Genomic DNA, 26,728 nt, shown 5'->3' with positions numbered 1-26,728 from the left:
TTACATCAGTCTTTCTTTCTCTGTAAGCCAGCAAGTCCTCAAGCCAACTAAACAGTAATGTTTGTGTGTTGCCAAGCCAAATCAAATGCCCCATCTTCTGGTCAGAGAAACACTTTGACAAGGTGTGTTAGTTTCCAGCTTGGCAGTTCTAAAGCTTCTGTATATATGTTCAGGGTTGAATAACGAAATTTAGATCCATACATTCCTTCTTGACTTTCTAATGCCTTCTAATTAGTCTATTGGGATGCCTCTTCACCTTCTCTTAATACATCAAAAGTATTGGATAAATGCCACTACACACTTCCCGCATATCAAACCATAGAAAAGCATTTAAAAACACCCTATTGTGCCTTTAGGCATACTACTTATATTTTCCTTAGGTTATTGGACCATTGGGTCTTCATGTGAGCTCAGTGTAACCATTCACACATCGCCCACCTCAGTTGGTTGGTGATTAAAACAGTCTAACCTTCAGAAGTTTGCAAATAACTGACTTCTGCTGATGCTGTGGGGCAGTCAAAGGTAAACATGCCGACCAGACTCTTAGACAATGTGTTACGCCTTCGGTGGTTTATGAAATATCAGCTTCTATATACAGTTACAGTCTTTTTGGAAAGTTTTACACTGTTATACACTGTTGGCCATGAATTAAACAATCATGAATAATACAGACTTTGGAACCCCCCTGACTTTAACACCACACAAATAAAAAGTTTGTAAAATCCATTGAAATATGTCAACTCTATGGATTGGCATTAACATTAGAAACCACTGCAGATTGTCAAAGGATGGATCAGATTTATGTGGGGAGTTGGTCCCAGACTGATTTAACCCCTGGTTGTTAAATAAATTGTTATTTTCATATGTGAATTAGCTGTGCTTTGCAATCAATCAACCAACCAACCAACCAACCAACCAATCAATCAATCAAGCTTTATTTATATAGCACCTTTCATACAAATCAAATGCAACCCAAAGTGCTTTACAGCGATTGAAAAACAAGAAAGAAGCATAAATAAAACAATGGCAAGACATATTAGGGGAAAATAATAATAATAAAAAAAATATAGATATAAATAAATAAAATAAAATAGAGACCAACAATAAAATATGTGTAATTAAAATAAGTTAAAGCATCAAAATAAAGAATACAAATAGTTAAAATATATAGATTTAAAAAGGGTAAGGATAAGAGTTGAAAATAAAACTGAGTAGATAAATAAAATAAATAAATAAATAAATGAATAAAGAAAGAAAATAGAACAAGATAAAAGTTAAAATTACTAAAATAATAAAGCAACATTTAAATCAATATTACAGTAAAAGGTAAGTAATAAAATTGTTAAACCCTACATAAAAGCCAGTCTGGATAAATACGTTTTTAGTTTACGTGACGACCATTTACATAAAAAGAGGCACATTCCTGCCTCTAATATAAGCCTGATTCTTAAAGAGGCCTGGTACCTTCTGCATCAAAAGCAAATAAAGGCCCTGATTTTTATTCAAGGACAGACAATATAGTGTAGATGGTTAGTATAGTAAACTAAATATCTTTAAACATTAGCATATTAACATGGTGATTGTATACATACAAGCATGCTGTGGTTGGTATACAGCTTGTTATTGCCATGGCACTACTCTGTGCAATGACACAGAAAAAGTGGGTGAGATTTACAGATTCTTATTTTCTGTATTCATCCTCTTGAGACAGGGTTTATATTCAAAATATAACTAAATATCAACAATGCGTATATTGTTTATCATGTTGTTAATGTTCAATAATAACTTTTCAATAACCTCAATTTTTCATTTTCCAATTTGACCCACTGAGTCAGTCATCTTTTACACGTCAGCTGGGATCCCAAGTCTATTTTCAATGACAGGTAAGTATTTCATCGTCATTAGCTCCCTGCCCCTGTATTTATTCAAGCTCCATTAATGTCCCTGTGTGAGTTTGGTTAATTTTGTCCCTCAATTAATACTGTTTTCACATTAGTCATACATCAGCTAATGATGGAGGCCCCTTTGGCTCTGTATTAAAAGTGGTTTTCATTAGCCTTTGTACAGTTGATGTCTCAGCTCATTTCATCCTCATTTTCCCCATGCCTTGTTGTCATTATCTCTCCATCAACAGATGACTCAATCACTTCTGACATTGCCTTTGCATTCACTTTTCATTTTCACATGATTGAAATGTCACCCTCTCCTTTTGGGATGATCACTTCATGTTCTACAGCACTTACACCTGCTTTTTTAAGCACACAAATGGGTTATGCTGAAAACAATGACCACTTCTTATTTTCTACAGCCTCTTACAGGCAGTGGCGCTTCTACACCAATTTTACTGGGGGGGCCGGGCTGGGGCCAAGGGTGTTGTAAGAGGGACACATTGAACCCTGACAAAAGAGACTGAGAAGGGCTCGGACCGGCTGAAAACAAACTGGCAAAACATCAGTGCATCCCTATATACTAGACATATATACTACTGTGTACTATATCAAAATGCAGACAGCAGCTGTTTGGCTGTTTACGCTCAACATGAGTCCCTTAGCGCTTTAAGGGACTGGAACCAAGTGCCACACGCATGTGTTCCGCCTGTAACATCAGCGCAATACCGAAGCTTTTTTTATTGTATAATATTATTTTGGTGTGGATGGGGGGGCACAGGGGGTTCCTGGTTCCGTTTTACAGGGGCACTGGCCCCTGTTGGCCCCTCCCCAGAACCGCCACTGCTTACAGGTTGTAATTCCATAACAGTGCAATAATGAAGTTCCCCTATCAGTGTACCTCTGTACTGACACATTGAACTCACAGACTGTATGAAACATGGACATAGCCTCAGTGATGTCACGCATTGGACAGGAGTTTAATCTAAAGAACAGCCTATCAATGTCAATGGCTATATTGGAAAAGCTGACTCCAACTAACTTTTTGACCAATCTTTTTGTCAAAAGAGTAAAAGAGGTGGTGTTGAGACAGGCTTTTAAATCTGATGTGTGGAAGCATTTTTGTTTCCCAGTGTCAAGAGTTGAAAGGAGAAGAGGCAATGAACAAACAAAAGACAAAACAGCAGTGAACTACACGTCTAGGAATACGTAAAATGAAAAGCCACTTGGCAAATAGTCACCAGAAACATTTGAGAAGATGTAAGGAGAAAAAGTCCAACAAAGCCAAATTACTGTAAAGGAAGCGTTTACAGCAAAATCCCCATAACAGTGCAAGAACTCAAGAGATGACTAAAGACAATGATTTTCTGTGGTCAACAACAAAGTAGGCCGGAGACTCCTTTCCTGCACTGATTTGATTTGACTTGATGTGTGATCAGGTTTTCACTGGCGTTGCTTTTATTGCTGAGAATGAATCACTGTTATTGTGTTTAGAAGCAAGTATTAAACACAGCCAAAAAATAATGGTGGTCAAATGTTGCAATCAAGACATCACCAAAACAGACAGCACAGGAAGTGAATGAAGACTTTACTGATGGAACTTGTTATTTGAGGCATAGCATAAGACTGGTGATGTATTTTACCTCTCAACTATGACTTCCTAAATAGCTCTTTTTACATCTCTTTCTTGTTGGTGCAAAAGTGTGTGCACACATTGCCTCTCACGCCATAATACAGCTAAATGTGACCCATTTTGTTTGGGTTAGAGCGCTTCCACTAAAACCCAATTATAGTGATGCATAACAAAAGGAAAATCCTCTGGCCTATAGTTATTGGATTATTTGCCCTTGACAGTACAGAGTATCATCATCATCTTTATAAATATTTTTCATTATATTGAATAATTCAATTGAATCTGTTGAGCTGTCTGTTCATCGCCCCTCACCTAGGGATCGTCATTTCATTTGGTGGCCGACTGTGTTTATGTGTGCTTGCAGCAGAGATAGCAGATCTTCCCATTTCCTCATGTAAATAGAATCTTGGTTGCAGGTATCAAGGCTTTCTGAAAGCTTTGGGATCAAAGGCTGATTTTGTTACCCAGACACACACAAACACACCAGCAGATTCATAGGGACATACACATACGACAGGCTGCTTCTTATAATCAGCAAATGGTAGATCTTAAAACTTTGCTTTCTGTGGGTAAAGCCTCTTCTTTGGTCTGGTATTTGATCACAAAAAGGTCCTCTGTACCTCACTAAAGTGCTTGCACACATGCGCAGCCTTTCATAAGGCATCAGTTGCTCCAGCTATTAGCAGCAATTATGAGTGAGTTAGCACAGGGCCCATTCATTTGTTACTTACACACCAAGGAACACAAACAGCGGAGCACAGAGGGAGAGAGAGAATAACATGAGAGCAAAAAGCCAGCTCTGTTAGTCAGAGTGACACACAATCCTCATCATTGGAGACATTTGCAGCTGAGGTGCACTTACATTTGTCATTCCTCAATTTGACAAAAATGACTGACAGGCATGAAAAGGCCTGAGAGAAAGAGACAGTTGAAGGGTAGAGACTTTTAACAGCAAAGCATAAAGTATGACAAAGTTAAAAGTTTTGGAAAAAGGGCTTTGGAGTTTGTAGCAACGGTGTACAGTAACAGTCGACATAACATAAAAAGGGACAAAAACAATGTTGGAATAAGAAATTAAAGTGTCGCAAAACTTCATCTAACGACAACAAGTCGTCAATAAATTGAACTGAAAAAAATAGTTAGGGTTGAGGGGAAATGTTGACCCTGTGAGGGAAATGAAGACATCTCCTTTAAAAAACAGACAGGATAGGAGCAAAATAGAAGATGACAAGGAAAAACAAAACTGCACTGGATACCAGAGTCTAATTGACAGCAAAAAAACAACATAGTGGGAACTAACAAGAAGAAAAAAAAATACTATAATGAAAGTAGCCACAATGAAGACAATTATATAAAACCCCAGGGAGTGTTGTTTGTTTATAGGGTTCATATTATTAGAAAATCTCAATTTTTAATGCATTTTGTGAACATTTTCAGACATTTGACGATCAAATCAAAGAAATGTCTTTGAAAATATAATAACATATGTTGCCTAATTAATGTTCAGAAAAATGCGTCAAAGGTGACGTTTCAAGACAGAATCAAAAATGTATCTTGTTCATGCGGTCATGAAGAAATGCACGAAAAACTGACTTTTGATGCCAATGAAAAAGGGAACAACAGTGATACAAGGATGTTTTAAATGTATTTTCTCATGTAGCCATGTGGGTCACCAATTGCTTTAACCTCAATTTGTGAATTCAATGACTCTGACGAACCTGCTTTAAACTTACCTTGATATTTTATCAGAGGCACTGTTTGTACTGATGCTTTAAACTCTCTCACTTCCGAGATGGACTTCACTTGAATAGGATGTTACTTGTAGAGATACTGACTTCTGTGGCAGCACTTTTTAGCTTTTGTGTTCAAATTAAGAAATGCTGAGTGCTGCTACCAAGAGATAATGTTCCAAGGACTGACTGGCCACTGTTGAGATACCAAGACATTATTTTTGGATGAATTAATACATGTTTAATTGTATTAAATGTGTACAAGATGTTTGATTTTAGTGTTGAAGGCTGATTCAGAAATAATGATTGTAGCAGCAATAATCCAAAAACATTTTGCAGCACTGGGTTAAATCACATATATATGAAAAGATATGGTTTCAATTCATTTATTTTCATATAAAATGATAAAAATGATAAACATGATTGTCTTTGGGCTGTGAGAAGTCAACCAGAAGGTTCAGAGACATTGTAAAAGGAATATTTTGACAGAAGCAAATTAAATTGCAAAGTACAGTATAAACATGGACATAAAATCAACGTATTTTAATAGTGAAACAAATCTTACCTTTTAAGCAGTTTTTTTTTTTTTCAATAATAGGAATAGTTATATGACTGTGTCTATTCAGGGGTGGAGAAGTTACTTTCAAGGACATTTAAGAAACACGTGTTTTTTACAGATATGTCCATAATATAATAAAGTATTAAGAAAGCAAATGAGCTTTCTTTACAAACCCATTTTTTCAATGTTAAACTTCAGGATAGGATTTCAATGAATTGATGAATAAAGATGTGTATGCAGCATCCGTGCTATAGGCAATAACCTCAACCTAATTCATATCATGTGCACTTTAATTACAGGAATAATGTTTCAAGAGCAGGCATCATTTTACCCCATTTAAATGCAAACGCAGCTCCTTCCACGCTCCATTTCCTCCATACCACAATACATGTTTAAGTGTACTTATAGCAGCATGTAAGCCTATCCTCTTTTAATACTTTTATTCACTGATTTACGCTGTCAGTTTCAGGCACAAAATATGCAATTTGTGGTCAATTTGAGCATCAGATATATATATATATGTATGCATTGATATGTTTTTTTTTACCTTGAAACTGTGTTTTCAGATGGGAGACAAAGCTTCTTTGTAGTGAATTCTGTTGTTAGAAACACCCTGCAGATATGGAGCAGCTAATCAATCCCAAAAAGGTTAAATAAAACATCTGCTTTTGCTCCACCCAAAGTTCAACTTTGACCCCACTAATGGGACATACTACATGTGTGTCACACTAGCCAAATTAAACCTCAGAAGGTGATGGCTATCTGTCCTGGTTTTCGCATGCTTGACCATGCTCTGAGGTGAATTTGCATTTATATATTTTTTAATTTTATTTTTATTTGGAATGGCACAGTATACAATACAATTTCTTTGGCATTTAACACCTCAGTATCATAGTCTTTCTTTAGTCCACTTCAAATATTTTCCATCGCATAATCACCCCCTTCCCTGGGAATTAGGAAAGGTGATCGTATATAGTTCGACTATTTTTTGTCCATGTTGCCTTTCCAAGGTTTTTTGTTCTTAAGTCTTGAATTTGCATATTTGCACAAATTTCAGTTTGTCGGTAGTGCTGTACATTTTGGTCTGAGAACACTGAAGCCAACTCAACAAAGTACCAATTTAAAACATTGAAAAAGTATAGTTATAGAGAGGTATGAACAGCAGAGGTAAGAATGGAAGAGATGAACAGAAAGCCAAGAAGTAGAGGTGCAGATAAATAATAAAGACTAAGTAAAAAGAGGGCAGGTCTGGTTATAATCACAACACTGCTGCCTTCCTCTCACTGTCAGCTGTCCTGCTTTTATTATGACAAAATGTTCATATTTTATTCTATTTTTTAATTCAATATTTGTACATCTGTCTCTCTATTTATTCTTTAGAGTGCCAATGTGTAAAAAGATTAGTATTCTGTAAAATAATTAACTCTCTCTCTCTCGTAAATCTCATCCAATTTCCTGGAAAGATTGAGGCCTTCAAAAAGATGTCTTCTTTGTATTCAATTGCAAACACAGACACCAACATAGGCAACCAGTTTGGCACATGAGGGGGAAAAAAAGTCTCTTTTATGAATTACATCCTCTCCCGAGAGGCCCATCAGTGAGAACATAGAACAGAGCAGTACTGTAGGTAGTCCTAACTATTAATACATAGAAAGATAATGGAAAAGGGGGGATGCAGGCTCAGTAGTGGTGTTGATATTGATAAATAAAGAACAGGAGAAAGGGAGAAAAGGCCTGAACTGAGGATTTGGGTATGAGAAGGTACTAGGTAGTGACAGCACATTTGTCTGGGGAAAGCTATAAAGTCATCTCAAAAAATTTGAGCTTCATCGTTCCACCGTGAGGCAGATCATCTACAAATGGAGAGCACTGAAAAAGACTACAACCCTACCTAGAAGTGGACGACCTTCTAAAATATCAGCAAGAGCCACAAGAAAAATGATAATTCAGGTAAAAGCCAACCCAAACATAACATCTAGGGATTTGCAGACCTCTCTTGCTGCATCTGGGACACATGTGCATGCTTCCACAATAAGAAGAAAACTCAATCAACATGGCTTTCATGGAAGGGTTGCTAGGAAGAAGCCTCTGCTCACAAAAAGAACAAAGCTGCCCGTCTCAACTTTGCCAGAGAGCACCTGGAGAAACCTGAAGCTTTTTGGAAGTCCATTCTATGGACAGATGAGTCCAAAATTGAACTGTTTGGTCACAACCAAAACCGCCATGTTTGGCGAAAAGTCAACACTGCATACCACCAAAGAACCTTCTCCCAACAGTGAAACATGGTGGTGGGAATGTTAAGATCTGGGCTTGCTTTTCATCCTCAGGACCTGGACAACTCCACATAGTCCAGGGAATCATGAATTCTGAGGAATATTGTAACATCCTGGAACAGAACCTGAAGCCATCAGTTTTGAAGTTAAAGCTTGGCAGAAGATGGATCATGCAACATGATAATGATCCAAAGCATTCCAGCAAGACAACCAAGGAATGGCTGAAAAAGAAGAAGATTCGTGTTCTGGATTGGCCCAGTCAAAGTCCTGACCTAAATCCCATTGAAATGCTGTGGCGGGACCTGAAGCGGGCAGTTCATGCCAGACGCCCATCCAACCTCTCTCAACTGACTGCGTTCTGCAAGGAAGAGTGGGCAAAAATCCCCCAAAGTAGATGTGAGAGACTGATAAGTCACTATAGAAATCGTTTGGTTGAGGTTATCTCTGCGAAAGGAGGTGCAATATCCTATTAACTGAAGGGGTTCACATACTTTATGTGCGCGCATGTACTGGATTCATGTGCATCCCAAAGCATGCTACACATATATCAAAATAATAACATCAAAGCCTCTTCCTCTCTATCTGAGCTTGCCATGCATGACTGTGTGTTTACCCATATTGCTTCCTGTATTGATTACAACAGCTTGTGGAGAATTGCTTGCAAAAGGATGTTGACAGATACTCATTCTTTTTCCCCTTGTCATATTTTTTTCCCACATACATCCCTACTTTCCCAACATTGCATTCTAAAAATACACCAACCAAATTCGTTACACGTGTGTTAGAAACTTGATTCTGATTGGTCACAATATGAGTCGCTGTTGTAGACGGCCTGTTGCTGTGGACGTTCCAGACTCCAGCAGCAAAAACTACTACCACCATTACTATCTGTCTCACCAACATCTCTCTCTTTTAATCTCCTCTATCCAACCCCAACTCGGTCGAGGAAGATGGCTGTCTAACATGAGTCTGGTTCTGCTCAAGGTTTCTGCATGTTAAAGGGAAGTTTTTCCTTTCCGCTGTAACTTGCTAAGAGGGGACTGGATCTTATCCTGTCTTGATGTTGGGTCTTTGTTAATAATATAACATTGAGTATGGTCTAGACTTGCTCTGTTTGTAAAAGCGTCTTTAGATAACATTTGTTGTGAGTTGGCACTATACAAATAAAGATTGATTGATTAATGGATTGATTGATTGATTGATTGCATGGTTTGATTGAATACCATAGAAACTATGTGTTTAATCACAACAGCAAAGTGTTGCCAGGGACAACCTGATTACACATGTTAAATCAAATAAATGCGCAGAATCCAGCACATTAAACCTCTGCCTTTTGACACTGTGGCAAAATTGTAAGTTTCCAATGACATTCTTGATCAGTTAACAACACAGTGGATATTTTAATAGTTATTTTACTTTAAGTGGAAAGCTCAGAACTTTTCAACCATGACCAGTGACTGACCAGTTGCCAGCAAAGGATAGGAAAGGAGGAAAACAGATAGACAAGACACTAATTTAAAGAAGATAGACACAAGGTAACACACACAAAAAAACATGGTTTGGGCTTTGGCAGTGTTAATGACTGGTTGAGTGCAAAGACAATATCAACATACTTTAAAAGATATATGTTTAAAAGGTGTTCTATAAGAGTTGTGGCAGTTGGAGTCTCAGCAATGATACAGAGGAACCTACGAGACAAGGGGGCTCAGGAACCCCAAGAAAGATCTAGGGTTAGTAACTTTAATGGAACATGAAGATTTAAAGTTAGCGACATGCAAACGCATAGAGGAGAGAGAGGGAATGACAGGTGCCCAGTGTGCAGGTTCCTCTGCAGTCTAAGCCTATAGCAGCCTACTGTATCAGAGAACTGATCCAAGCCTGAGCCAGCCCTTACTGAAAGCTTTATCAAAAAGGGATGTTTTAGGCCTATACTCTTAAAAGCAGAGAGGGTGTCTGCCTCCTGGACTCTGACTGGTAGATTATTCTGAAAGATGGGGCCTGAAAACTGCAGGATCTACCTCCATACTGCTTTTAGAGACCTAAGGCACCATGAGCGCGGAAGTATTCTGTGAGTGTAGCATTCTGGAGGGGTAAAAGGGCCCTATGAACTCTAGAAGATATGATGGTGCCTGACTATAAAGACCTTTGTAGGTTTTGTAAGGAACAGTATTTTAAAGCTGCTAGATTGATTTCCCCCCTGCCAGAGCTCTATGAACCCAGAAAATGTGAGAATTGAAGGGCCAGTGGGTGTTGCAGCTATCGATTTTCACCAGGCCTAACACCAAGAATGGCTGAGTACTGAAAGTACTAGTATTTGTGGAGGGCCAGAGGTCCCATGACATGTAGAGACATACATTTATTAACACATTTCCAACTCAGAGAACTGCCGTCATTCGGTCTGTGTCTGGTTTACTTCTCTGTTTGATGTGTTTGGATTAAGTACCAAGGTAGGCTATCAGCAATGGCTATGACTCCCTATGGAGACTGACAATTGTATGTTAACGTGAACATCCAATGCTAATGGAAATGTAGCTCTAGCGAAAGTTTAGACAGGAAGAATACAAAAGCAATCACAGCAGTTGTTTAACTCTCCTCTCCCTCGTTCAATAGCTCACCCGCTTCCAGCTGTACGCTCCGGAGCTGTCATTGGTTAATCAGCGGCGGCTGTCATCCAATAGCTCAGAGGCACGCCCTTATCGTCAGCCTATCAACTTTCTGCTGTCTTTTAAAATGTGTCTCTCTCTCCAGCTAGTTCCTTCTTGCATTGATGGTGCGCACCCCTCCACCTCCCAATCTCCACCTGGTCTCTGCAAGTCTTCAATTCCTAGGATTCATAAACCACCACCACCAGTGTCTGGACTCTAGGGGGATTTCTTCTGCTGCCAAATTCATGCATCCTACGCTAACAAAATTATCCCCATAGAGTCCTTACGCCAAAGATTTTTGTCAAGTTTCATTAATCATTCAGTTTTAGTAAATAACCTTTAATCTTCAAATTGTGTCTCTCCTGATTGAACTGCCCTGGTGGATCTCAGCAGACTGGTAACTTTGAAAAAAGATCTTGTTTCAGAAAAGGTAGGGCACCCCTCACCTAGCCAAACAGGCTAATCAACATACTACAAAACGTATTAGGAAAACAAGATTCTACGATGTTATAAAGCTGTATAGTTTTATCAATATTATTGTCATCTATTATCTAATAATCTAACAGCAAACTTTTCAGGAACAGTTTTCCAACATATACCTTCCATTTCCAAGTAAATCTCAAAGGATCTTTACACTGACTTAAAAGGGCTAACATGATTACCCATTTACAAGCTGCTCTTTATTGAAGTCCTTCCCCCTGCTGTCACTACAGCCCTAAACACTTAAGGCCAGAGACAGAGGAGGCTGACAGGACTGGTGGGTGTTGCGTCGTCGGCAGAGGCTGTGGAAGAGTGAATGATGAAGATAACATGTACACGTAGAGATTAGAATGGGGGCAGGAAGACAGAAGGAAGAGAAGCGAGGAAGAGGTTACAGAGGTGGCTGTTACATCCAGGATGATGATAATTAAAATGAGGATTAGAAAAGAAGGGAGGGCAGGGAGGGACGGAGAGAGGAGGAGGAGGAGGAGGAGGAGGAGGAGGAGGAGGAGGAATGGTGTCACGAGACCGCCCTAACCTTCCCTCTGTGTCAAGTAATATTTCTCACTCTCATCTTCCCTTCTTTCTTTGCAGCAGAGGAAAACCTGCAGCCTGTTTTCTGGTCATGCCCTCAGCGCCTGATGCTCATCCTGCTGAAGCATTACATTAACTGAGGAATGACTCTGAGTGTTTGTGTGTGAGAAAGAGAGCTTAAAGGGGGTTTAACTCAGACAGAGGATTTCTTCCGTCGTGGACACAGATCTTGGAACAGCCTTCCCTTAAACCAAATTCTTCTTCTAACCATCCAAGTGGAAACGGAACTGCAGACTTACAGTCGGCTTGTACAAGCAGTGTCGCTGTTAGCTAGTGGGGAGCAGCTGACACTCACACACCCACACACACAGCCAAACGCACACATACAGTCTAGATGCACACATGACTATGTTCCCTTTTCCATACCAGCAGGTTTCAACTTTGATGTTTCTTTTTCCTCATGGATGGTCACACTGAGTGCTCACTGTGCCCAGCAAGTTTTCTCTTTTGTCATTTCTTTGTGAGTGTGTGGGTGGGTGACCATGCAGTCTGTGTGTTACATCCAAGCGGCAACCTCCAGTCTCAAACTATGAAGCCCATGCAGAAGTGTTATAAACTGCAATTCATTGAGAATCCGCTTGAGGCTGGCTGCAGAAACACCAGAAACTACATAGACACCCATTCAAAAAAGACGATCTTTGCAGCATTAATAAACATGTTTACAGCCTGGTTCAAAAAACGGCTTGGCCCTACGTGGCAAATTTTTCCATTGGCACACACTGTTCGGGGGATGAATTTTTTTCTAACGTGACGGTTAAGAGGATATTAAGATTAGGAGATTTTGACAAAATAAGGACATAATTGCCTTGAATCCCGAACGGGAACACACAGCTGTTGGCTAGAAGGCTCAAACTCTGCCCCTCTACGTCACACTATGCCTGGTTTAGTTCCGCATTTCCAATATGGCTGCCGCCGTCGATTGGCTTCAAAACAGCGCTCAGGAACAGATAGGTGACGTCACGGATACTACGTCTATTATTTATACAGTCTGTGGTTATATCTCAGTTTTGTTAGTACATGCCCTGTGCATAGAAAGGCAAGTTTAGCATTTTACCACTTATATTAGCATTTCGCCCCAAAATTAGCAAGCTAATGTTTACATTAGGCAAACAGTTGGTCAGAGTCGGCATTCAACAGATGCCTGTAGCTCCATAATGAGAAAATGTTTGTTTGTGTGGTCAGTTGAACAATAAGGGCCCCTTTCTCTCTCTCTTTTCTGTTTTAGTGTGCAACAACATCTTTCTCTCTCATCACCATGAGAGATAACTCTCTCTGTTTAATAGTTGTCTTCTGCACCATTAACATGACTCTTGGTTAGATGTGGGGAAGTGTGAGACACTCTAATTAGCATTTTTGTGCATGAGAGATTGTCATTGACATGAAAACACACAAACCTCTGCAGTGTTCATCAGTGCCAATTATGTCTTGGTATGTGTGAGTGTATATCTGTTGACTCTTGTTGTGTTTATGTGTGTATTTGTGAGGGAGTTAGTGTGATATATGAGTTGTCTGACCTTTGTGTGTGCTAGTACTAGTTGAATAGTTCATTAGGGTTGCAGTAGCTAACGGTCACATTCTCAAACAGCGGACAGGCGCTCTGAAGAGACCAATTAGGATTGATCATCAGCTCCTATTAGCGCTGTTATACCCAGACGTGGTGCGATTGCTTAATGGGAAGAGTCACAGGAGAGATGAGAGGATAAATGAAAGAGAGATACAGTCCAGCAGCCTCCTTTGGGAAGAGTTTTCCCAAAGCATCTCTGTATGATATTTTATTCAGTTATATGGGAGGTGAAAGAGAGGGAATGGATGGATTAAACAAGGTTGTTTTTTTTATCACAGTTTGTGGTTTTTATAGAATATAGAACTGTTAGCTGCTGTTGGTTTTCCAAAAGAGACTGTCTCTGTCACAAGGACTGCAAGTTCAACATCTCTCAACAAATTGACTTAAGTGGATTATGTGTTTAATTTATGGCTTTTAATTCTATACATTTATTGAATGATACATTTATAGAGAGCTTTTTGGTTGGTTTTGGTTGGTCTTGCCCTTTATGCCACTTTTTGGTAAATTCAGAAATTTTGACAACTGACTATAATAAATAGTTACACACGTGTGCAGGATATGCCGTCTTCCCACTATTTGAAACAGCATTCAAACCTTTTAATGGCAACTGTAGAGGTCCAATGATAAGTTGACATTGTAAACAACAGTCATTGACAAAATTAGCTCCTAACAAATTTAATTTGTTGGTTATTGCTCCGTGACGTCATTGAACATGTTTTTCCTTTTTCAGAGCTATGTTTCTTGATGAGTGAGTCATCTTGCATCCTTATTATTTCTGTTGAGAATTGCGCATGCAGAAACAGTTACAAAATGCTGGCAACTGATGCTCCACCATCCCGCTTTAAAACTTGAAAGTGTGTAATCAATACACTCTCAACACAGCAAGACAAAAAAGATTGCCTGCAAAAGTTGTAAAGCGGACCTTGCTTCTTACGGGAGCATGTTATTAATGCTTGAAAGTTGGAAGAGAAGGAATGTTGGACATCTCTCTTTTAGACATCAACTGTTAAGTAAGGGATGATGTATGGTTAGCAGGTGGTTATGGGAAATAGACATACATTATTCTGCTAATTACCAAGCTACTAACTTAAAATACAATGATGTTGGCAAAAATAATTGATTGAAAGATTAATTTATTGATTTTAAATGATTTATGTATCCAGTTACATAATAGTCCCAGTGATTCCACAGCAGTTAACGTCCGATGGCAATGGATTCTTATCTGCCTGTTGCAGACGATTTAACATGGAACTGTCCTCATTCAGCTCTCCTTCTTCTCTGAGCTCTGCGGTTCACACACCTTTAAAAATAAACTAGGCAAATGTCACGACTTTTAACACTGCTGCTATCATCACCAACGCTCATGGTTTATGTTTATTTGTTTCTAGCTTATAGTTGCAGTTCCGCTGCCATATTGCTGGACCGGATACAATATAAAAAAGTCCGGAAGCCTGCCTATTTAGCACGCCAACCGAAACTAACCTTTTAGCTACATTGTTTTGCTGCAAACAAAAACAATGAAATATAACGGTTTATCTCACCTTACGATCTATGGCGTCAAGCAGAAGCAAAATGTGCCAGAACTCTTTTCCACATATTGATTTGATATGGTGTGTGATAAGTAAGTGAAAGTTAACAACCAGCGTCAAGGGGTTGTCAAGGGTTTTGACCAATCAGAATGAAGCATCTTACACAACCAGAAGATCAGTAAGAAAGCTGGGTAATAATTACAGTTAAAGACAAAACTTGCTTTGAATTAAGATTTTTACTTCCATATTTTGAGTTTAAAAAGTGATACGAAATTTAAAAGCTGATAGCTGAAGAATAGTCATGAAGTAATCTTGCAATTCAATATCCAATTAGTTGATTTATCATATCGGTAATCAGTTTCTCATGGACTATCATAGTGAGTTGTTAGTCGCAGCTTTTATACCCATGTCAGTTTAAAATACTGTTTTGCAGTACAGTTGTCACAATACAAAATTTTGATCACTACAAGGCACTGGTATAAACCAAGTGACATCCACACCTGTTTTGATACTGCTACAACAAAAATAAACTCAATGTGCACACAGAGAAAGTCACTGAACACCAACATTTGACTTGTGGTTTATAGTATTCTGATGAAATTTCCTTAAAATAGTTTGCTAGAATAAAATATTTCCTGTAAATCATCATTAATAATCCAGAAAAGGTTAGTGGACGTGTGTATTTGCAGAATGTGCTCTCTGTCTCTATTTTCCAACCTTGTTATTTTGGACATTTCATGGGCTTCAGTCACAGTGCCCTGGTGTGGAGCTCCCTGTCAACAGTCGAGACTAATAGAAAACACATAGGAACCAGGTGATACTACTGTCTCTCTTCTGCTCTTAGTCTGTCTGCAACATACATAAACATTAAGGGCCTGATCTACTAAGATCCTGAATAACGAGCGCTAAATTGTGTGTACAAACTAAAAAATTGCGCCTGCTATTAATGGGCATGTTGCGGGTGATCTAAGAGGACTGCATGCGCAATTGATAACAGGTGCAAAAGTGGTGCGGACTGCCCTATTTAAATGAGGATTTTGCATGTGCTACCGGCTGTCATGATGGAGAGTTTGAGAGAGCAGAGTGGCCGTAAACAAAAAATGAAGTTTGAAGCCATGGAGGTTTAGGTCTTGGTGAAGGAGGCAAATAAACACACTGGTGAACTCCAGCAGAGACATCTCAGCATTGCCAGAAGAAATGCAATTTAGGAGAATGGGGAAAGAAAAGTTATTTCATTATTTGAAAAGGATTTCTGTAAGTTGTCCGTCATGACCATAAAAAAATAAAAATCTATTTTTTCTTAAATGGAGAATCTTCATCAGATGTCTGACAACCCTTGCCACACTCCTCAAATCAGCGCAGACCAGAAAACACCTCAGCAGATCCCCGATGGCACCCAGATTGTTATGATGACATTGATCGGGAGTTGCTGCAGCAACAAAGAAATCAGACGGATGGGTTACAGGCCATTAACAGGAGGTGAGAGCTGTGTCTAATGTGGCGCGCGCCCTCCGCCCTGACACTCAGACCATCCTTGCGCACACTCGGACAGTGCGGAGTGGTCAGTGCTGTGTCTGGGATGACAATGGCCGTCAATGCCCTGGCAACAGTCGGGAGGTCATTCAGTGGCAGTGGTCCTTCAACTGAGCTGCCGGTGAATCAAGAGGGAGGGGAGAGCACAGGAGATGAAGATTCATTGCGCACGAGTGGACACTGGGAGACGCCGGCACTAACTGCGATGGTGCGCTGGAATGATCCAGATGCAAGAAAATGCAGTGTGGCAAGGAGTTTTTCCATGGGAGATATGGCATGGCTCTTTTGTGTGACTGGCTCCAAATCAGCCCTTAGGTCATCCAGCAGCTCAAAAATGGCATTGCTGGATAGACGATATGTCTCTATTATTTTTATTTCTGACAGTCCAAATATGTTGACAAGGGCACGAAAAATTCTCTCTCTCCGTCATCTGTCACTGCACCTATTCCTCCTTCTCGCCACAATGACTGCAGCCATTTGTGCATAAAGCTGTGCCAGTTTGCACCTGCCTTTCAAATGTGCTAAATATATAAATATATACGCAATCAGTTTCAGGTTTGATAAATCACATTGTGTGTGCTTAATGATTACATTTGCATCTCCTCCCAGTGTTTTGCACGTTCTGATAATCTGCATGTATTCTACATATTCATGACGACAAACATGCTAAATGGATTGGGCGTGCTATTTTGCTCATTTGACAGACGCAATCCTCGGTGCACCCGGTTAGTACATCAGCTCTGTGGATGCTGTCAAGTTTGCACGTGTTTTTATACACGCAAACCTTTAGTAGATTGGGCCCAAAGTGTGCACTTCATGAGATGCACGTTACAAATGAGCTCTTACTCTTCAACGTGTGTCTATGTTGATCACCCACCACTGCTCTCTTCTCATTTCGTGTCTCTCTCCTTTGTATAGAATATAACTTTGGATGAATTGTTTACCTCTACATACCTTCTTTTTCTGTATAATTTTTTATGTTTTACCAGTGACAGACATTTTGCTGTCTGTACCTTACACTCAGTAACAATGGTTCAGCCAGTGTTGTTGCATGCCCATTCAAGCCTTGAAAATGCTCTCACTGCTGGAGGATCAATTATAGCAGATGAAACCAGGTCTTTTCACACATGTAGCCCACAGGGGGGATTGTATGTCTGACATGTTCTTTTGAGAAAACAGTCTGTGTGGCTCTGGCAAGGGGGCGACACTTGGAGGAGGACTCGAGTGTAAATACATTTATACGGACATGTTTGTGTTGGTAACTAACATTACAATTGCAATATAAAGGCAAGAATAGAGGAGTATGTCTCCACAAGAAAAAAAATCTGGCTGATCATCTGTTGCGTTCACACATTGACTCCATCAGGAATGACTTTGTATGAAAAGGTTGGCCGAGTTAAGTCTTTTTACTGTCTAGTTCAATCTGAAACATTTGGGTATGGGCTCACAGCTCTTCTGAGTAATACACAGATACGTTCAGGAGTGCTGTGCACGTGTCATGCCGAAAACGTATTACACAAAAACAGTAAGACAAAAAAGAAAACAGAATTGAAATACTTGAGGTGAAGAAAACAAACAAATTGAACAAATGTCTCTCAATCAGTCCATCCCCTTTTACCAAATGTGAAAGATTGCATCAACATGACTTGAGATCTTGGGGGCCTTTCACATTCAAGTGTAATATTAGATTTCACAAGGCAGAGCTGTTTTTATACCATCTCTTAAAACACCAAAGCATGCCTTACAGCTATGCTTAGATAATTCAGTTAGCACGCCAGTGGCAAGATTCACAAGAAGAGTTAAAAAAGGAAGATCTTTGAATGTGTCTCACCAAGAAAGAGAAAATGGGAAACACTAATGCAGATGTGAGAGCTTTTCCATTTTCATATGATGGAGCATAACACCCTGAGCATCCATTGGGAGTAAATCATCAACAAGTAATCAGTGTGCATGATGGTGTGTGCAGGCTGGCGGGTCAGTAGCAGTGTGGTTTTTGATGAGTGTTAGGCCTGTCTTTATTGCTCTTTCTCCCCTTTGGCCCCTCACTCTCTGCTCACTCCTTTAGTCTGCCTCCCCCTCCATGCGTCCTCTCCACAGTTACGGCGACAGATCCGAGTGGCACGGCTTATCCCGGCATACCAGAGCAGCTCTGTGGATCATCAGCCTATCAGCCTCTGTGGCCCTAAGACCTCGAGATGAGAGAGAGAGAGAAGGGGGAAACAGAAACGCTTCTTTTTCTATTTCCCTTCTTTCCTGCAAAATAGAAAGCTATCATTCCCTCCCTCGCTGTTCTTTTGTTCCCCTAATGGTTAGCACTCATGGATCCCACGCCTGCTGCTTTGACTCTGATAGAAGACTGACACCTATTGACTCACAGGCTTTTGTGTTTACGTCTCAAACTAGAGGGTAGAAAAAATATTCTATTTGCCAGAATTATAATTTTCAAATAAAGGTTTTTCTGCTGTCAAAATAGCCTCAAACTGGTGAAGCTATTTATATTCATAAACCACATTGGGAGTATTAGTAAAGGTTAAAATGTAAAAAGGCGTTCTGCAAGTTGTTACCTTCAAATGCAGTAAATACAAATGTAGGTCATATTATTTTTCAAAGCTATAATTTTCCTTTCGTGTCTGCTCTTCCCCCATAAAACAATCAATAAATTATGAACTGCTCACGTATTAAATAATTAAACATACTCTGTCCGATTTTACTTTCACCTAATCACTTCTGTCTCTCCATGGTCAACCAAAAGACAAGCTTTTTACCTCTACCTAAGCACTTTTGTCCAATTTATTTCACCTTCACACTGACTAGAGGTACAAGAAAAGCTTGTATTTGTCTGAGGGAATAAGGTATTTCTTCAGTCGATTATAATCCAGGGCATTGTTAAAAGGAAGGGGTTTGCTATTTTCTTGCATTCAGTTTTACTCACTGCTGAATGCAGCCACATACCTGTTAAACAAAAAGGAATAAAGGTAAATTTAAGACTGGATAAAAAGTCTGAGGACATGAAAGCTCCCCAAAAGTGACGCCAAAATACTGGGAGCTGGTGACTAGCTGCATTATAGGTTATAAAATCGGCCTCCTCCATGCGAACAGATAGGACATGAGTCAATCAATAAGATAAGAATACATGTGAAATATCTTTTTCTCAAGCACGGTTTCTGTCATTATAGTTAGACCCTAAGAGTCTATATCATTCTATTGGTAAATCCAAGCGGCAACCTCCGGTCTAAAAATATGAGTCCAATGCGGAAGTGCTAAAAACTGCAGTTCATCGAGAGACCACTAGAGGCTGGCTCCGAAAAGTACTGAAAGTCACATACACATGAATGGGAAAAAGATGATCTTTACAGCAGAAATAAACATGTTACAGCCTGGTACAAAAGACGAGAGTAGTCTGGATAGCTCATTTCTCAATCAGCTCCCATGGAGGTGGTGAATTTTTTTCTAACGCAGTTATTTCGAAGATATTGAGATTACAAGTCTTCCAAAGAGAGGCACAGCTGACTGCAGGAACACTGTAGCTGTTGGCTAGGAGGCTCAAACTCTGCCTCTTTACGTCACAATCGCTCGACAGCAGCAATATGGCTGCCGCCGCCGATTGGCTTCAAAACAGCTCTTCAGAAACAGATGGGTGACGTCACGGATACTACATCCATATTTTATACAGTCTATGGGTAAATCACATTTTTGTCTTTGTTGGTAGAAAGGCGGGGGGGCGTCCACTGCACTCCCTACTGTTTCGACTCAGCCAATCCCAGACTATGGCTCCAAAAATGTCATCAGTGCAATTTATCAGTCCCCATCACAGGAGTATTTGGCATCACTTTTGTACTGTCAGAGAACAAGATGTGGCAAAAGTGTCCAGACGTGTGCATTTATTTGACTTGAGGATAAAATATTGTCATCCTTCCAAATAAAACCAGAATTATTAGTCTCTCAAGATGATTATTAATGTTTTTATCACTGTTGGCAAAGTGCCAGTCGTATGTTGTCTAGACCAGTGGTTATCAAAGTGGGGTCCTGGGACCCCTGGGGGTCTGTGTACCATAGCGTGGGGGTCCGTGAAATAATAAAATTACATTTCTAATAAATTATAAAATTGTGCTGTGTCATTAAAAACAGCATGATACCATTGTTAGGAAACCATTTAGTGGCTCGAAGGGATATGTGAGTCTTGCTACTGTTAATTTTCTTAAAGCTTTTAAGATCAATTACTTGAAAAGTATAAATGCTGTCATGTTGAGTCCACAAGGAATAAAATGACCCTTTGTTTTAAAGTATACAAGTGGTATTTACTTGATTCAAATTAAAGTGTTATCTGTTTATCACTATGGTACAGGTCTGAAGTATTTACATTGATAAGTTGTATAATACAAATAGTTCCAAGGGCATCTAAGAGTGCAAATGGTAGTAAGCATTTGCTTAATCTATGTTACAATTATGAGGGGGTCCTTGGAAAATGTTCTTACCTGTAGAACCCCTGGTCTAGACTATAGGGCACCCACTCTCCACTGGTCGGGGCTGTAGCTCCAGTTAATAGCTAATGCCATAATGCTCTCCTTTATCTCCTTTATTTTACCCCCATCTGAAGTGTGTTACAATATGTTAGACTTGTGTTGGCGCATAGTATGTTTGCTATGCTAATTTTCAAACATAGTATATTCACACAGTTATCTCTGGTACATGCTTTGAAAGAATAATTCTTGCAGAGTACTCCAAATTTTCAATTGCACATCCCAGTGCAACATCACTGAAGGACAGCGCTCTTAAAACTGTGTGCCTGTTGGGACCATAGACTGTAAAAAATATGGACGTAGTATCCGTGACGTCACCCATCTGTTCCTGAGAGCTGTTGTGAAGCAAATCGACGGCGGCAGCCATATTGGTAATGCGGAACTCAACTAGGCAGAGTGTGACGTAGTGTGAGTCTCACAGCCAATGGCTGTGTGTTCCCGACCGGGAGTCACGTCAGTCATGTCCTTATTTGGGCAAAACTCATAATCTTAATATCTTCTTAACCGTCACGTTAGAAAAAAATTCACCCCCCGTACAGTGTATGCCATTAGAGAGATTAGCGTTGTAGGGCCAAGCCGTTTTTTGAACCAGGCTGTAAACATGTTTATTAATGCTGCAAAGATCGTCTTTTCCCATTCATATCTATGTGGTTTCCGGTGTTTCTGCAGCCAGCCTCCAGCGGATTTTCGATGTATTGCAGTTTATATCACTTCCGCATTGGCTTCATCGTTTGAGACCGGAGTTTGCCGCTTGGTTGGGACAGGTCACAGGTACTTTCCTTAGCAATAAATCCAGCCCACTCTATGTGGCCACTCCCTGCTCCTCATCTGGGTCACCTGGAAGTCCACTTACGGTTTCCTTTTTCAAGAACACAGAATAGATACCCCCCTTACTGATTGCAGGAGCCTTAATTAATTTTTCATATTAGTTACTTTTTAAATCTAACTCTAGCCAATAGGCCTTAGGTGGTACTTTGAATGTGCGTACTAATGTTTTTATGCTCCCCCTCACCACTGGCTATGATTTAATAACATCTTTCTTTGCACTATGTCCAGGGCTTTTTTTATTAGAAGGCCTTAATTAGCTACAACTTAGATCCTCCTGTCTCCATCCTCCCACTCTCTCTCCACTTCTCCTCTCTTCTCTTAATTTCTTAGAGCCAGAAAACTACAGCCTGTCACTCCTCTTCTCATCTCCCTCCTTCTCGTCTTCCAACATGTTTCTGCCCCTCTCACACCCTCTAGTCACTCACACATATAAGAAATGACACATCCCCTGCCTGGGGGAATTATAAGTCTTGGCTATATGTGTGGTGTCGGGGTTGGACTGCAACTGTGTTTGCATGAGTGAGTGTGCTGGAGTGAGTTGCTATGTGCCACTAATCTGATATTCACATGTCCTCTCTTTAACCTGTACGCGTAGCCTACCACAGGGGATAACTAAAGATTGCAGAAAATAACACACACACACACACACACACACACACACACACATACACACACAAAATGAAAGCATCTGAAGCATCTTAAACTAGGTAAACAGTCTGCATGAGTTTAAGGCCTGTGGAAAAATAAGGATGGAGGAGACAACAACACAAAGAGCAGAGCAGTTAGAGAGGAAGTACAACCGCTATTCCAAAAAGTTGGGACAGTGTAAAATACTAATAAAAACAGAGTTTGATGGTTTCCAAAACATATAAAGCCTATATTTAATTGAAAAAAGTGCAAATACAACATGCCAAATGTTAAACTGAAAACATGCTTTTTGTTTTATGAAAATGTATGCTCATTTTAAATTAAATGCCAGCAAGACATTGGAAGTCCTCAAGGATCAAGGAGACCAGTTTCTGGATTTTTGAAAGTGAAATGTTGTCCAATTCTTGCCTGAAATAGTTTTACTGCTCAACAGTTCAGGGACTCCTCTGTCATTTATTTTCTTTCATGCAGCAGATGTTTTCATTGGGTGACGAGTTGGGGCAAGGCAGGTCAGTTAACCATCCGGACTCTTCTGCAGCAGAGCCATACTGTTGTGCAAAATGTGGTTTGGCATTGTATTGCTGCAATATGCATGACTTCTATACTGCAACTGATGCTGGCTTTTGAGCTGTGTGCTGATAACAAGCCTTGTTGATCCCTCCTGTCTTTATAACAGAAGATGCTATGTCCCTTCTAAAAAGATTTTGATTTTGTCAATCCACGATAGCTACTACTTCACCTTAGTTAAATCTTAAATAAGCTCTGGCCCAGAAAATTGCCAGAATTTGTTGCACAGAAAACCTGTGCAACAAATTCTATAGCCTCTGTATTTGGGGCGCACGCCTAGACTGAGAGAATCTTTTTGACAAAACAATATAATTTTTTACATTTCAACACATTATTTGGTGACCTTGCTCTATTTTCATTTTTCGGGTTTAAATGATTTGGAAACCATCGGAATCTCCTTTTCTCAACGTTTTACATAGCCTCCCAACTTTTGTTTTGCAATTGGGTTTGTAGGATAGATAAGCAGGTGAGAAGGCAAACAGCTCTTGCAGCTCTTGTTCTTGCAGCAGAATTTGCTGAGATTGCACTTTTTTTTTTTTAACAGTGCTCCATACAGATGAGGCTATATGGAAGCATGAGATTGAAAGTGTGTGCATGTTCGGTTAAACAGCTGCAGATTAGCAGCAGTAATGGCACCATATTGCCTTTTACAGAAGAGTGCAATATCAAAGAAAAACAGGAAGAAGGTTGGCTGCATGTGGGTGTGAGTGTGAGTCTGGGAGAGAAAGACACATGAATGCGTGTGACTGTAGTTTGCCTATACATATGAGTAATGTGTCACATGTTAAATAAGCCTTTATAACCCACTGAAAGACACTCACAGTAATCAGGTTGACTAACAGAGCAGCCCAGGTCTCGAGCCGCTTTGCTATGACTTGATTAGGATGATTTCAGGTGATAAATGAAGACATGCACATTCACACACACACACACAAAAGCACACCAACTGATTGCATGTGCTGAAAAAGAAACAATCACTCCCTCCAGCAAAGCCACTCTGTGCTAGGGGAAGAATAGGGGGGAAATTACCAGTCAAAGAGGGCAGCCTGCAATCTCGCAGCGTGGAAAAAAGGCTTTGGGTGTAATTTGAAATAATTCTAATTTAGACTGAGCGTTGTGGACAGCGTATATTATCCCACCATGCTATTGTGCTTGGAGAACACTCCACTAATCAGGATTTGAGTAAAGTATGTGTCTGCCTGCGCGAACACAGGGAGCAGAGCTATCTCAGCCCACACAAATGGCCCCTCAGCCCATAATGGTGACTCCTTGAGGTGCTCTGAGTCACAGTTGGGAGGGGTTATTGCCAATCTTTGGGTTTGCTTGAACGGTGTTTTTATTCTCAGGTAAAGGCAAAGCATTTATGACACAGACTCTGAAGCTTTTGAATAATGGCAGATTAGATTCAGTGTGTCAAAGCTGAATTTTTTGAGGTTTTATATCTCAAAGTGTTGAAAAAGAGTTTTTCTTTTATTCTCTCTGTATAGGAAAAGTGACCTCCACTATCTTTTGGGCCGCAGAGGAATAATGGAAACAAGCGTTCAACAGATGATTGGAATTCTCACTCTTTAACTGCTTAACACTGTACTATGTATTTATATGTCTATATGTATACCTCTGTATGTACACAGATATTATTAAAAACTCTTTTAATTTCAACGTTTCACAAAAGTCCTGTTCACACTAGAAGTGTTTATGAATATTTATTTGTCCTCATGACAATTCAGACATGGTTGAAAATGCCCCCAGAAGCCTGCATGACAAGTAGGTGGTGATAATGTGCAATCAGTCTGTCGCATCAAACACCATAGATGAAATTTGTGAACATGTTTACTGAGCATCTTCTTGAGTAAGAGGCAAATGTAAACAAAAGTTATTTAAGCTGTGTAAGGAGTTTGAATTAAAACCTATTGAGCGCAACTCATAAATGTGTCTCATGGTATAATGATGAAGAACCGTAGGTTTCCTTAATAACGTGTAATTAAAGCTGACAATACTGAGCTGACAATACTGAGCTGACAATACTGAGCTGACATAAAAAAAACAAAAACCCTGGTAGTTCAGCATTTTGGATTTATGGTGCATGCCCAATACATATAAACAACAGTTGCCATGTTCAAGTTGAGACTATGATGCCAGCATTCCCTAAAACCTCAATTTCAGCTGTCCCCACTGATACAGATACGTTCTTTAAAATCTCCACCTTGGAGGGTGATTTCCAAAACCTCAGTGTCTGTAGGGGCGTAAAGCCAGAAAGTAGATTTTTATAAAAGGTATTCATATTTGTGTGGAGAAGGCCTGAGGTCTGGAGGATATGGAGGCCAAGTTAATACCCTGAACTTGTTGTGTTCCTCCAGGCCATACTCCAAAGCAACAAGGTACTCCAAAGCAACAAGGTGCTCCCATGTGAGCTGCAGGTGTTTTGGCAGTTGACATGGGTCAATATAGGCACCCTGGTGTGCAGCTATGCAGCGATGCAGCCCCATACACAAACAAATGTTCATTTTGATGGAAAGGTGTCAAGATACAAACTCACCATCACACTTTTCTGACTTTGAACTCAGTATTTTGACATTTTTCCTCAACATTTTCTGACATTTTTTCTGTGGACTCAAAAATCAAATTTAGAATTCAGTTTTTCCCCCTCAGAATTCAAAGTTAAAAATCAAGATTCTGACATTTAACAGAGAATGATTTATCATAAATCTAATGCAGACTAAGTAGTGTGTTGTTTGATGGACTAACCGTGTTTGCTGATCCAGACTGTGTTTTAGGTACTAAAGGTAGTTTACTCCTGTAGGTCTCTATAAAGGATTACAAGGTAGACCTGAAAGTTGATCCTGGGAAGACAGAACACAAACAATGTTCTGTTACTGACATTTGTTTTCATTTTTAGGACTACTCTTTAGGAATGCATGATGCAATCAGGCTGATAATCAATCAATCAATCAATCAATCAATCAATCAATCAATCAATCAGACTTTATTTATAAAGCGCTTTTCGTACAATGATATTGTAACACAAAGTGCAGTACATAAAAAAAATAAAAAAAGACCCCTCCATCCTAACCCTACCCCAGCCCCAACCCACAAACCCACCCAGAATCCTAAGGTGAAGAACACAATATATGCAATAATTATAAAAATAATAAAAATAAAATCAATAAAAACAAATTAAAAAGTAGTTGCTGAACGACCTGAGGAAACGCTCTCATGATATTTTAATGAGGAAACACTGGAGGTAAAATACAATACAAGAAATTAAAATCACCAAAATAAAATACATTTCTAAGATAATAAAACACTAAAATATTAAACCATTAATAGAAAATAAGATGCTATACTTAAAATTAATGAATAAATGAAAAAAAAATTACTAAGATAATAAAACACTAAAATATTAAGCCATAAAAGGTAAAAATAAATAAATAAAATAGAATAAAAAGTGAATACAATTTGAACTAGATGATAAATAAATAAAACTGGTATGAGAATGAAACTCAGTTAAAAGCGAGACGAAAAAGGTAGGTCTTGAGTTTGCTCTTAGGTTGATAAGATATCAACCTACTAATTCCAGCGCAGTAGGTGGACAATGTGTCATTACATACAGAAAAGAAGAATAAGCGCAGCCACAACAAGCTCATGAGAGATTAAAAATGGCATCATTGGTGTGTATGTTCATCACTGGTTAAAGGGCAATGAAGCAGCAGTTGCCACAGCTAGCATAAGCTCCAGAAAC

The 26,728-nt window shown here is 39.5% G+C and overlaps 1 long non-coding RNA gene across 1 annotated transcript in view; it reads left to right on the top strand.

Moving 5' to 3' along the window:
- LOC117823637 overlaps positions 1-24,629 on the top strand; it is an 82,987-nt gene extending 58,358 nt beyond the window's left edge. Inside the window, exon 3 of the long non-coding RNA XR_004633443.1 lies at positions 24,477-24,629. This is a non-coding gene — a long non-coding RNA (uncharacterized LOC117823637). The remainder of the gene's footprint in view (positions 1-24,476) is intronic.
- The last annotated feature ends 2,099 nt before the right edge of the window (positions 24,630-26,728 follow it).

Source organism: Notolabrus celidotus, chromosome 13 (assembly GCF_009762535.1).
Source record: "Notolabrus celidotus isolate fNotCel1 chromosome 13, fNotCel1.pri, whole genome shotgun sequence".
Lineage (NCBI taxonomy): Eukaryota > Metazoa > Chordata > Actinopteri > Labriformes > Labridae > Notolabrus > Notolabrus celidotus.
Note: the sequence above shows the minus strand (reverse complement) of the source record. Positions and strands in the feature narration are given on the sequence as shown.